Genomic DNA, 13,305 nt, shown 5'->3' on the forward strand with positions numbered 1-13,305 from the left:
AGGGTTAACTGTTCTAAAAAAAAAAATATCTGAATAAGTTCTTTTATACAGAGGTGCTCTCAAATTTACTTTTCACATTTAAAAATATTAAACTGTCATTAAAATGACTGCATATTAATTAGATATTCTTGATCTCTTTTTAATTCTCTAAAAGAGTTACTATTTCTGAAAAGAAGAAAAATTTCTTTAAATAAATGTCTTCACTACATTCTCAGAAGGATCAGATGATTTAGACATTCACTGTTTTTCTTTTGGTATAAAATGCACTGTTTGTCTGGTACCATTGTATTCCTTAAGCATATGTAATCACAGTACATTTTGAAAATAGAATTAAGCTGAGCTGCTAAAGATCAGGCAAAAAATATCCTTTGCTATATCTTGTGCTGCTTATAATTTGAATTTTTAAAATGTTTTTCTCTTCAAAGTGATTTTACTTTGAAGAAAAGATACAAACTGATGAACCTGTAACATAAAAAAAACAAAATTAAAAAAATATTTCTGGAAGTAAAAGCAATTTTGGCAATAAAGCTTTATCAGGATTAAGATTTATGTTGGATTTTGAGAATTTGAAGTCAGCTAGATGATAAATCCATTAGTGTATATCAACTCTAGAATGTAGACAAATGACAGATGAAAAAACAAAAAGAGAAGCTAGATGATGTGCATAGGAACACTGGAATCTTCTAGGTCACCCCTCTTTGAGCAGTTGTGGAGGTGGAGTCCATATAGTTTAAGGGACTTGCACAATGGTACTGTGGCAGACGTAAGTCAAGAACTTTGGATTGTCAAATTCTCTACTTAACACTTTTTCCACTGACCATGGCACATAAAGTGATATTTAAAGTAACATTTGTGAATGCGTCCCCAGTGTCTCTAAGACTATAAAACCATCCACCGTGAATTAGTCGTGGAGATGACTCCTTTTTCTATATTGTTCTGGTCTGTCGGTCAACTGAATTTATTAAGGGTCCCCAGTGAGCTGTGCGTTGTATTATTTATTCATTCATTTAGCATATATTCATTGAGTGTATGTTCTATGCCAGGTCCTTTGCTATGTTTCCAAAATTGGATGTTAGACCAGAAAGCAGGGAGGGGTTGAATGATACAAGCACTCAAAACTGTGTAGTCTGTTTGGGGACCTAGAAACAGACTGAGCATATCCAGAACATAAAACATTTAGAAGCTGTGGTATGCAGTCTGTAAAGTAGCCCAATGTCCTTGCCTCTTGATATTCACACCCTGTCTTTAAGTAACTTAGTAACCCATTGAACTTACTAACTCCCTTCTAACAAATTGAATACAGCGGAAATGATGGTATACCACTTCCGAAATTAGGTTATACAAAAACACTGGCTTCCATCCTAGTCTTTCTCTTTCTCACTCTCTCCCTTGTTTGGATTGCTCGTTCTGAGGGAAGCCAGGTGCCGCATTGTGAGAATACTCAGGCAGCATATGGAGAGGCCCACGTGGCAAGAAACTGAAGCCTCCTGCCAACAACCATGTGAATGAGCTTGGAAGCAGATCCCTCAGCCCTGGGTGGGACTTGGATGAGGGCAGCCCCAGCCAACAGCTCCACTGCAACCTCATGAGAGACCCTGAGCCAGAACCTCCCGGCTAAGCTGCTCCCGGATTCCTGACTCTCAGAAACTGCGAGATAATAAATGTTTGTGTCTTCATTTGCTAAATTTTAGGGTAATTTGTTATGTAGCAATCTATAACTAATACACTGAGGATAAGCTTTGCTGTAGTTCTGAGATTTTAAGAGGGCAGGATAATGAAATGGGAATTTGGTGGACAGATCACGCCCTTTGGAGGAAACAGGTCATAAAAGGCCGAGTCGGGCCTGATGAGAAAGGTTTGCCCGTTCACCGTTGAGATGTATTGTGTAAGTCAGTTATTCTAAACAAAATAATAGTTTAGCCACGAAGGTTTCAGAGTTTGGAAAGACCTCTGAGGAAAAAAGGCATGATCCAGCAATTTTGGGTGTGTAATGTCCAACTATGAAAGCTTACTGAAGACCTTCAAAAAAGAAAAAAAAGCAGTTAACAACAAAACCTGAGTAACTACTTGCCTTATTCTGTATGATTAAGGTAGACGTGCGAGTATGTATGTGTATGTGCCTGTGTGTGTGTGTTTCGTTCTTCGTGTCTTGAAATACATTTTTTTTTAAATGAGTTATGACTACAACAATTACACAAGGTTGAATAACTAAAAGTGTTTACAAAACTCTATAGAACCTACTTACGTAAAATTTATTCAAGATACAGAATACAGCAAAGCAGGAGAAAGAATGTGTGAGCCAGCGTCGGGGCCTGGAATATTTGCAAGCACACCTACACAGAGTCCTTTCTTAGTCACATGGGATGCACTTCATCTCTGGGTTATCAACCATCAAGATATATGCAAGAAATTGTGGTTTAGGAGAATTCAAGCAAAAGATTCCAGCAGTCTTTTAAGCTCACATAGCCAAGCTGAGCTATGTAATTAGTTAAACATGTAAGCCATCAATCTACACATCCCTAAACAATGCAAACAAGCTGGCCTTGGATGCCACCAGGCGGATTTCAAACTTTAGACAACACGTGATAAATTAATAGTTAATCTGTCATCTTTATCCTAGCCAGCATAGCCAAAAGCGAATACCAGACTTCCAGACACCCTGGAGATAAGCATAGAGATGCCCCAGCCATGCCGTAGGATAAGTATTTTATACAATGACCATTAAACACACACAAAAAGTCCATCATTTCACATATAATATAGCATATGTACTATACATATATAGTTATACTAATATTAAACATAATAAATGATACAGTGAAATAATATAGCTATATACAAATGTATTATTTTTATAAATGGATATAAACATATGCACATACGTATGTGTGTATGTCATTTATACATATATGTATTTATACAGGTATATATTCATAATAGGCGTAGTAGATAATACTTACCATGTAACATGAAATCTGGTTTCTTAACAATGACAAAAGACATGACAAGCATAGACAATATACAAATACAAATAGTTAAGCATAAGCTGATAATACAATCAGCGTTTTAAAGTTTTAGGCTTATGTAGTTAGGTTCATGATATCGTAAGCCTACTGAGTGGGACTTGCATATTAAATTCTTTTAGAGAGAACAGTGGATGGCTTTCTTTATCATGTGACTAACAATAATTCTGTTAATTATTCATTCCTTTAAAATTTTTTAAAATTATTAATTCTTAATAATTCTGTTAGTAATTCTGAATGTATTCCAGGCTGCTTTTAGAATTTTTTTTCCTGAAGCCCACAGACTTTCTGTTCTAATTTGGATCAATTGCCTTTTAGACCTGCCAGAGATCTGCCATCTTGTTATTGTATTCATCATATTTCTGAGTTAGATTCACTATTTCAGTTTTCCATGTCTTACCATTTCTGTTTTTTCCTCCCTGTTTTGTTTGAGTACATTTTCAAGTCTTTTCTCAAAAAGGGTTTTGTTCAACTTAAATATTCTGGGCTGTTATGCATGCAAAAAGGTTTTTATTTTGTCACACATTTTGAATGAATATAATATTTTAAGTTCAAATTAATTTTCTCACTGAATTTGAAGCCATTGCTTCACTGTTTTCCAGAATCCAGTGTTGCTGATAAGTCAACAAGAGGCAAGGTGGAACCCTCGTCTCCTTGACAGCCGCCGCTTGTGTTTATTCTAGATTGTGGTGTTTGCTGCTCTCATCCATCTGCATGCTTCCTGCTGCTTTCTGTCTTTTGAATTTGTTTTTTTTTTTTCTGATGAGCCTACACCCACGGATTTGCCATTATGAGTTTATTCCCTTTTGTGTCCCTTTACTGTTATTTTAAAGTGATGTTACACTAGGGTAATCTTGTCAGTAATCTTGTCAGTACACCTTGTTGTTAACTTTTTTAATAGATGGAAGAAGAAAAGAAAAAAAACACATTGTTAGTCCCTGGACTCAAAACTATTTGCTTGTAATTGTGAAGATAGGATGAATACATTATTGAACACAAATAATGATGAAACAGCAACCATTTACATACAGAAGTAGTTGATAGAAATAAGAGTAAGTAAATAAGGTGAGGGGATGGTAAGAGAAGTACAATATTTTAACTTATTGCTTCTTCCCTCAAGAATAATTTTGTTTTTTTATGAATATCAGTACACTCATTCCTCGTTCCAGTTATGTAAGAATTTTGAGGCAAGTGATAAAGGAATGTACATAACCTTTCTTAAATCACTATAACTACAATCATCATAGACTTTAGAATAGCTGGAATCTTAAAGAAATATTGCCAGCAGTGTTTATAATAAATGATACCTTTAAAAATCCCTATATCAGCAGAGAAGTTTTATAATATAAATTGTTCACTTAACTTTAACTGCTACATATTTTGGCAGACAGTAAAATTAAATGGTGGATGATCACCAGAATATATTACCTTTTCTAGGATACTACTGGGTTGCTAATACATTTCAGGAGAAGAAACTTATTCCCAGGTCCTTAGCCTGCTGTGTCAGATTGTTAAGCAGTAATACATACTTTCTTTTGTAATTGCTGAAAGAGGAAGTTGTAAATTGCCATAAGCTGGAAAATTTAATATGCAAAATGAAAATATGTATCAGTAGAAATCAGCGTGGGCTCATGGTAGGAAAAACTTTCCAGTGGCTTGAAATCTTTGGTTTTTCTTGAACTGCCTCTCTCCTCACTGAGCTGGTCAAGCTGGACCCCTGATCAGTATTTATGGATACTCTTTTATTCCACTTGTTCTACGCCGAGCATTGTTCTCCCAATTGTGGCGATCATTTAAAATAGCCTTCCCTTCCTCAGTCAATCTTTCTTTCCTTCATTGAAGATCTTGAGCAATCCACTACGCTTATAGTTATCCCCAAGTTTATAGTTTTCACTAAGAGGTGAAATAATCATCACTCATCCAATCATGATAAACGACTTATTGACTTCATTGAAGAAAATATTCACATCTATTCATAAAGCTTGTAGATAACACTGTAATTTGAAAATGTTGGCCTACTAATTTGTTTTTCTCTTTATGATGATATGCTCTTTCAGCATTTGCTTTCATATCCATCAAGTCTGATAGTGTAAATGCAATATTGCCTTATTTTGGCAACAGTTATAGGTACTGTTCACTTAAAACCACACTTACTCTTATCTTGGAAACATGGCAATATAATCATATCCATTGTGACCACCCCCACTTAGCCAGGACTGCATTTGAGGAATCCCAGAAAAATTGACATGAAAGACAATTGGGAAGGAGAGGCTGGAGATGAAGTGGCTAAAACTATTGTCAATTAAGATCTGCTGTCTGCACCAGTTACTGAACACCAAAAGAAAGGCAAATTTATCCTTCAACTTGACGTGGTTTTGCTCTCTCCAAAGCCAGAGGAAAGAAAATCTGAGAGACACACTGCCTCAGTTATTTTCTACACTCAGTGAACTTGAACCTCAAATTTAGTTTTACAGATTATAAAAGTTTTACCAGCGCACATCAATAAATATATAACCAGACTTTCCAGGCCACGTAGAGTGATCTCTAAAAAAGTAAAATCAACTGTCTTTACAACTGAGGGCTATTAACACATGAAATAGACACTTGTAACAACTGAAGGGAGTTATTTCACTCGTTTCATAAACCTGACTTTCAAGATGGCATAGAAGGGAGGAGCCTCCTGCTAGATATTGTCTAAATTTTTAAAAACATCCACTATATTACAGTTTATAAAACATTTTACAGTAATTCTATTACAAAGAGACTTAATTGTTGGATTACCAACTTGATAAAAGCCTAGCCTAGAGCTTCCTAACAATTGTGCTGTGGAATCAGGTATGTTTTAGAAGGTTATTGGGGTGTTGAGATATTAATGCCCATATCCCTCAGGATAGCTTGGAAAAACCTAAAACTGCAGAAGATTTCAGAGCCTCTGATCCCCTCTGGCCTTGAATAGATGCTTCTCTTTTCTAGTGGCTGTGAAAACACTATGTTTTTATTTTATTTTATTTTATTTTATTTTATTTTATTTTATTTTGGTGCGGAAGATTCGTCCTGAGCTAACAGCATCTGTTGCCAATCTTCCTCTTTTTGCTTGAGGAAGATTGTTACTGAACTAACATCTGTGCCAAGCTTCCTATATTTTGTATGTGGATGCCACCACAGCATGGCTTGATGAGTGGTGTTTAGGTCTGTGCCTGGGATCTGAACCCACAAATCAGGGGCTGCTGAACTGAGCCTGCAAATTTAACCACTACACTACCATGCCAGCCCTCTACACTATGATTTTAGAAGGCACTTGTCTATGCTGTTACAAAGAATGTCTAGTACTTGGTAAATCTTAAAATAAATGAAGTTAAAGTCCCCATCTCATTGGATTTAAAATAAAATGATACAGTTTGATATAGTATCACTGTACATTTGAACGGCTTGTTAATTTTTTGTCATTATTGTTGTTAAAGAAAGAAAAAAAGAATAAACCTCTGAAAGATACATTTTCCACTTTTTCACAAGACTTCATAGATCTGTCTTGCCACTATTTTGGTGATAGAATCATATTCACATCAAGTATTCTGTTAAGGCAGTTCTTCCCTGGAACATACTTAGATTTGGAGTGGTACATAATACCTCACTTAACAAATTTACCAGGAATAAAACATGCTTCTATGCTTGTTTTGTAAAATTTCATAAACCATCAGAAAGTATTGCATTTGGCGACAAGCTGCTGAAAGGCAATACTCCTGATTAGGTCACATGGTGGAAGCGTTTCATTGTCCCGACATAGATGATGACCAAGCAAGTCGGTAAAATCAATCCTCGAGTTCCCTTTTCTGGGCCATTTTACTCCTTTGTTGATGCTCCTCCTCTCCTGCTCCTCACCACTCCCACCTCTCTTTGCTCACAGACTCCGAAGCCCCTTGTCATGCCCAGAAATCTGCTGGTATGAGTCTTACTGTGAGGCAGAGGTTGTCTCCATAGAAGCTTAAAGGCCTAGTACTTGTGACTACCCGAACCCCACTGCCACCACGTTACTAACAGTCCAGGTGTGGCGCATTATTTAAACTCTGCTAGTAGGATGCTTCTGCCCAGGAAGTTGAATTCAGGGTAAGTAAGGCAAAAGCAGGGATCAGTTTAGGGTTTATCCCAATGGTGGAAGTATCTAGAATGTGGTGGCAAATGAATGTACAGTTTATAATTAAACTGTACATTGCAGTGTCATAACGTTATGAGGCCAATAATGGCATTAAATATTCAGAAAGGGCTGGACTGGCAGCCCAAAAAGCTATTCTTCAGGATGACTAACTGGGTTCCTATCTGCAGCATCCCTTGCAGTTTGTCTGTTTTGTGTTTTTGTTCTCCAGCTTCCCTGTGTGTGTTTGTTTGTTTTTCTGCTTAATTTAGCCATAGTGAGATTCTGTTTGCATTCTAGAGATGAAACTGGTACTTCATGTCTAATCACTTTACATATGTTATTTTTCTTCCTACTTATCCCTTATCTATTAAAATAAATCTGAACTAGTCTTTTTACAGAAAATATGTGAAAATAGGATTAGAAAGATACGACCTATTTCTCTTTTCAGATAATGTCTTCTTTGGCTGCAGAACATGCATTTGAGGCTGGTCATAGGAGTTCTAGGGTTAAAGAAGATACAAGATCTCTAGAACATCTTTGCACTGGTGAAGAGGCACACAGAAGGTCGACATTCTCCACTTCCTCTTCCAATGATCCCCTCCTTCCAGCCCATGCCAACTCATCTGCCTGTCCTTAATCCATCCTTCATTTAGTATCAGCCTCAGAATTACACATTTTACATTTTCCGGATGTGGGAATGTTTCAGGCCCTCTTTATGATTCTCTAAAATACACTCTTAAGCCCTCTATATTATTTCCACTTTTGACAATAATATCTCTACCAATGTGTCAGAATGTATTCTTTTTATTAATAAGGACATTAGCAACAGTGGCTTTTTAGATTATGCCATGTGCCTCTCTTAGGATCTAACCTTACCGAAAAGGTCAAAAAAGCCTTTGCATCAGCCAGTACATATAGGAGATCTCAGTTTTTATGGCAATTTTTTTCCCTAACAAGTTTGTTTTTCCAATTTTAAGTAAAAATGGCAGGATAAGGAAGTATCCTCAGCCCCCTAATTAGAACTGGGTCCTATTCAAATCCAGTTCTCTTTGGACAGAAAACAGGTTTTCCACTCAGAAGTTCTAGTAGCTGCTTTTTTCAATTCACAACGTTAATCCAAGATTCCAAACTCCTGTAGCAAAAGGAGCACTTCTAGAGTCATGGGATCTTCCTCTTCTTTAAAGCGGCTGAATTATCATTTAACATTTTTTGTGTGAGGAAGATTGCCCCTGAGCTAACATCTGCGGTAATGTTCCTCTATTTTGGATGTGGGATGCTTCCTCAGCATGGCTTGATGAGCAGCACATAGGTCTGCACCGGGGATCCAAACCTGCGAACCCCGGGTTACTGAAGTCAAGCTTGCAAACTTAACCACTACGCCACCGGGCCAGCACTATCATTTAACTTTTGATTCAGTATCATCAACATGAAGACACTTGGTTATCCAGTTTAGCCAAGCCATCTGCAGACAGTAGCTTCCTGTTAATCCTTTCTAATTGTTAAAGGGTGTCAGGTTAGGGCTGAAGCCAAAAGGAAGAAAGTATGCAATCCAGAGGCCTGTCTCAGACTGCCACTAGGGGAGGGAAGTTTGCCCACCACGGTTTCTGAATTTGAAGGCTTGCTTGCCATCCTTTACAGGGATTCCTTGGAACCATTAGTGAAATTAGGTTTAGTGGGATCTTTCACCAGATGTAGTTCAAGGATGATTCTTGTAAGTAACTGAATACACAAAGGTCATGATCTCTTGTTCAAAAGCTTGCTAAAGAACCTTTTAAGAATCTGACCCCACATCTTCTGGAAGCGGCTAATATCTAACTCTAGACAGTAATGAATCACTTCCCTGATCTCTTCTCTGCCCCAGGCTTTGACATGGTCCACTGCTTTTGAGTTTTGTTTTTTGTTTTTTCCTGAACTGGAATGATAACTTGTTCTCTTGCTTAACTGTATTAGAATATGTCACAGTATAATCTTGTAGTGAATTTTAAATTTAAAGGGGAGAAAAACTTGGGCACTGCTATTATGTGTAAAATGCTACTGGCAAATATAAAATTAAATAAAGAGTGATGTGTCCCTTTAAGGATGTTACAATCTGGTGGGAGAAACTTGTATGTAAATGGCTGATTACGATATAAGGCAAAGTGAAATAAGCATTAACTAGAGGACAAGCTCATCCCTGGTACCACAGATAATGGAGCAATTAATTCCAACAGAAAGGGAATCAGAAGCTCCTTTGCAAAGGTGGCGGCATTTGAGAAAGTGTTGAAAAATAATTATAATTTTAGAGGGGCAGAAGAGAAGAAATGGCATTTCACTGCTAGAATAGAGTTAACACAGGCATATAGACTTGATTCAAGAGTTGTTTTGTTTTAATTTGGCACATGTAAGACACTATGGTAGGCTCTGGGAGAGATGTAAAGAGAAATAATGCAAGTTTCCTTTTCTCTTATAGCTTGCACTCTATTTTGAAAGAAAAGTCATTTCTATATTAGTATATCTAAAGAGTTCATCATAGCATACAGGTGTCTGAAATGATGTAACCGAGTGACAAGTCCTTTAAAATCTATAGGACGTAAGACCAAAGAATTCACTGTTGCCAGAGGGGGGAAAGAGAGGTTTCAAGAAGGCAGAGAACATGCACTGTTTCTTGAAAGATGGATAAAATCTGATGTGAGAGATAAGGGGCAAGGCTATTCAAAATGGCAGGTACAGCACAGACAAGACCTAAAGGGATCCTGGCACGTCTGTGTGATTGTGAAAGCATCATGTTAGATGGAGTAGAAGGTACTTTATGGCCCACTTCAGGGAAAAAAAGTTTCTAATTTTTCATGTTTGGGTGAATTCAAACACCTACAGAATTCAGGCAGGTAAATGAAGTGAGTGAAGTGGACTGGGCATATAATGAGAGGGAATGGAGGAAACTACGCCCAAGCTCAGAGAAAAGGAAGATATCACTAAGCTCCAGCCAATTCCACAGTGAACTCTGCCCTGGTATTGCCAGACTATCCCATTTATTACAATAACACCATTAATCTGGATTTATATATATACAAACTAGAAATTAATTCTTATGACAAAGCATATAACAATGTTGGTCAAAACTCCACTGGACACATAAAAATTCTTTGAGTCATATTGAGTCATATCCAGTACGTGGACCACTGATATTCAACCTCTGCTGGATTTTAGAGGGCAAAGACTGCTGGAACTAAAGCCTTTGTGTTTTATCCTATAACTATTTAAGTTAAAGAATAGAGATGCAACATAAAGAAAATAGCATGTGATCAGGCTATGAAATGCAGGATATTTATATGTGAAAAATCTTAAATGAAAGGGAATTAATAGGAGTAACTGACTGCTATGAAAATTTTAAAAATGATTTTTAGATGAAATTCATCTTAAAAGCCTATCTGTTGTTTCAACTAAACACAAGAAAAATCCACAACAAAATTTTGGAAATATTTATTGGCTCTAAATTCTTTTCAACTTTCTCATTTGCCTTTAAGAAGAAAAATTGCAACTACATGACTCTTCTCCATTTCATTACACAGAGGATTCTAGTGACGCTCTTTCCAGTTTGAGCTAAAGGAGGACTTGATCAATAATCCTTCATTTACCATCATGATCAGTTGCCAATGGGGGATGCCACCAGGATGTCTTGGTCAGGTTCATTTACATGCCTGTTCTGTTTTGGTCCATGAACCTGGCTGAAACTGAAACCGGGTGGGGTTTGGGGGTTTGAAACAGATGTGTTTGGGCTGGCTAATTTCTAAATTTAATGGAGAATATAAATCACACACACAAAATACTATGTTCTCCCACTCTTGGTTTAGGTTTTTCCCCAACCTAGTGTGAAAGAACTGAAGTTGATGCTAAGAATATGACTTCTAAGCCTTCACATTGCAATCCAGAAGATTTGTTATTTAAGGAAAAAGCCAATATATTTTCTCTCCCCTATCAGGAATTCCTGACAGGTGGAGGAGCTTAGTGACAGGGAAGAACTGGGCAGAATGAAGAATTTGACATGGAGATTACAATATTATGCCTCTGTCTGAATGAGATGCAGCATTCCAGATGTTGCCTACATTTCACTTAACACCAACTTCTAGGGTTTATGAACAATGCAAATTCCTGACATGTACAGGGCAACCCTGCTTCCTAATCCTGAGAAAACACTTAGAAGATCATCCAATCTTGAAAATGTGCTAATGAACCACAAAGTCCGATTAAAATCAAAGATGCAATGTTCCAAAAACACTCTTTGTGATTTAGATAAGTATGGCCTAGTTTTCATCATTGATGACGGTACTTTAAGGTAAGTTTTGCAAAGATAACAAAGTCTCCGTAATAAAAACAGTTCACAATAGCTCCTTATTAAGTTATTTTCAGGAAACAGGGTTAACACCTGGGAACTGTATAAGAGAAAAAGAAAGAGAACAACACGCCACGTGTATACAGCATTCACTTGCTAAAATGTGAACTATTAAAGCTTCATAACACAAACCATGACATTTGTCATTACTTAATTTGATGATTATTTATAAATAACAAGTCCAAGTTATGAGCAGATGTGAACAAAGATGAACATCTTCTGCTATTTAGTTGTGGAGGGTAGAAGAGTTGGAAGTATTTTTCACATACAATATCTCTATGGGAGAGAAAATGCTCACATATTTCAGCCTTGGTTAAGATCAAACTGATCTAATTAGCATTTTCATCTAATTTATTGCTCAGAATTCCCTTTAGTGAGGCATGCTTTTGATAAATTTTAGGGAGATCTGTTTGGAGAAAAGTTTGGAATTAGACATATAAAACCAAAACGAGAAGCTTTCTCCAAAGATAAGCCAAAAAATTATCTGAAAAGCTAAAATGACAAAATTGCAAAGTCATAAACTATATTGTTATGTTAATAATAAGATGTGAAATACAGAATAACCCAGGACTACTCTATATTTATTATATTTAGGGCACAGGACATAATTTACCTGGAGAATTTTAATTAAAGTTACATGCAACTAATTAGAGGAAAAAGGACTTCTCGCTCTTCTGATTGAATGATTATGTAGCCATATTGGTTAGTTATCTTGTAAGGTCATTATATATCATAGAGTTATTGACAAACTTGTAATTAAACGTGTAAACAACTTTGTTTCATTTTTATTTTCTGATTTCAGATTATAAGGATTGATTGTTAACAGACTGAACAACACAGTTCACATTCTGGACACTTTAGAATTTCACTTTCACTTTTTTGCATGTGGCAGATATGGACTCTATCATATAGAGAATAAAAGCGTACACTTAGTACCTTATACAGACACTGTGACCATAAGAGTATGTTTGCAAGATATTACTAATATGATTACAAAACTGAGACAGAGGCAAATCCTGGTAGACTTTACCTATTCAATTTCTTACAAGAAATTTTCATTTGGCTAAAAAGAGAACCTTGATTCATTCTTCTCTTACTTAAATTTCATTCTCAGAAGGTAGAAAAAAATAACTCTGTACTTGATTTTGACCAAAGAGAAAGGAACAGTTAAATTTAGTTTAGGGAAGAGATGCTGGACTATCATAACACAGCATCTCCTTAAGCAAGTAAATATATTGCCATACCTCATTGTTAAAGCAACTTCCATGTTGTCCTATTTGTGACAACAGTGGCTTTTGAGAAGTTGTTAAAGAAATATAATGTGTAGAGTTGTAGATGCTCCTACTCCATCTTTCCTTAGCATATCTTTAGTGTTTCATTATTTTAGGAATATTTTTAAAGAGGTGATGAGCAAACTATGTGCCAAGATTCATCACTGATTTTCTGTATCAACATGCTAGGAAGACAGCAACACTAATTATCAATTCTCTACAAACCTCACTAGGCTTGCCTTGCGGTATATCTTTTCAGAACTAGTCCCTAGGGCAGGTTTCTCAACTGTTGATATGTTTCTCTTAATTTCAAGGAACTGCTTCCTCCCCACTCCAAATCACCCATCCTCCTCTCTTCGACTCCTTTCACTAAATAATGTACATATCATCCAAATTTAATGTGCCCTATGCATAACATAACAATTCTCTAGGTAGGATGAACAATTTAAGTATGGCGTTTCAAACGTTTTAGGAAACATGGGTGCACTGTCACCCTAGTGTTAAGAGGTA

At 36.5% G+C, this 13,305-nt stretch overlaps 1 protein-coding gene across 23 annotated transcripts in view; it reads right to left on the reverse strand.

Moving 5' to 3' along the window:
• CTNNA3 (catenin alpha 3) overlaps window positions 1-13,305 on the reverse strand; it is a 1,507,895-nt gene that overhangs the window by 368,577 nt on the left and 1,126,013 nt on the right. The gene's annotated exons all lie outside the window — the stretch shown is intronic.

This window comes from Equus caballus, chromosome 1, assembly GCF_041296265.1.
Source record: "Equus caballus isolate H_3958 breed thoroughbred chromosome 1, TB-T2T, whole genome shotgun sequence".
Taxonomy (NCBI): domain Eukaryota; kingdom Metazoa; phylum Chordata; class Mammalia; order Perissodactyla; family Equidae; genus Equus; species Equus caballus.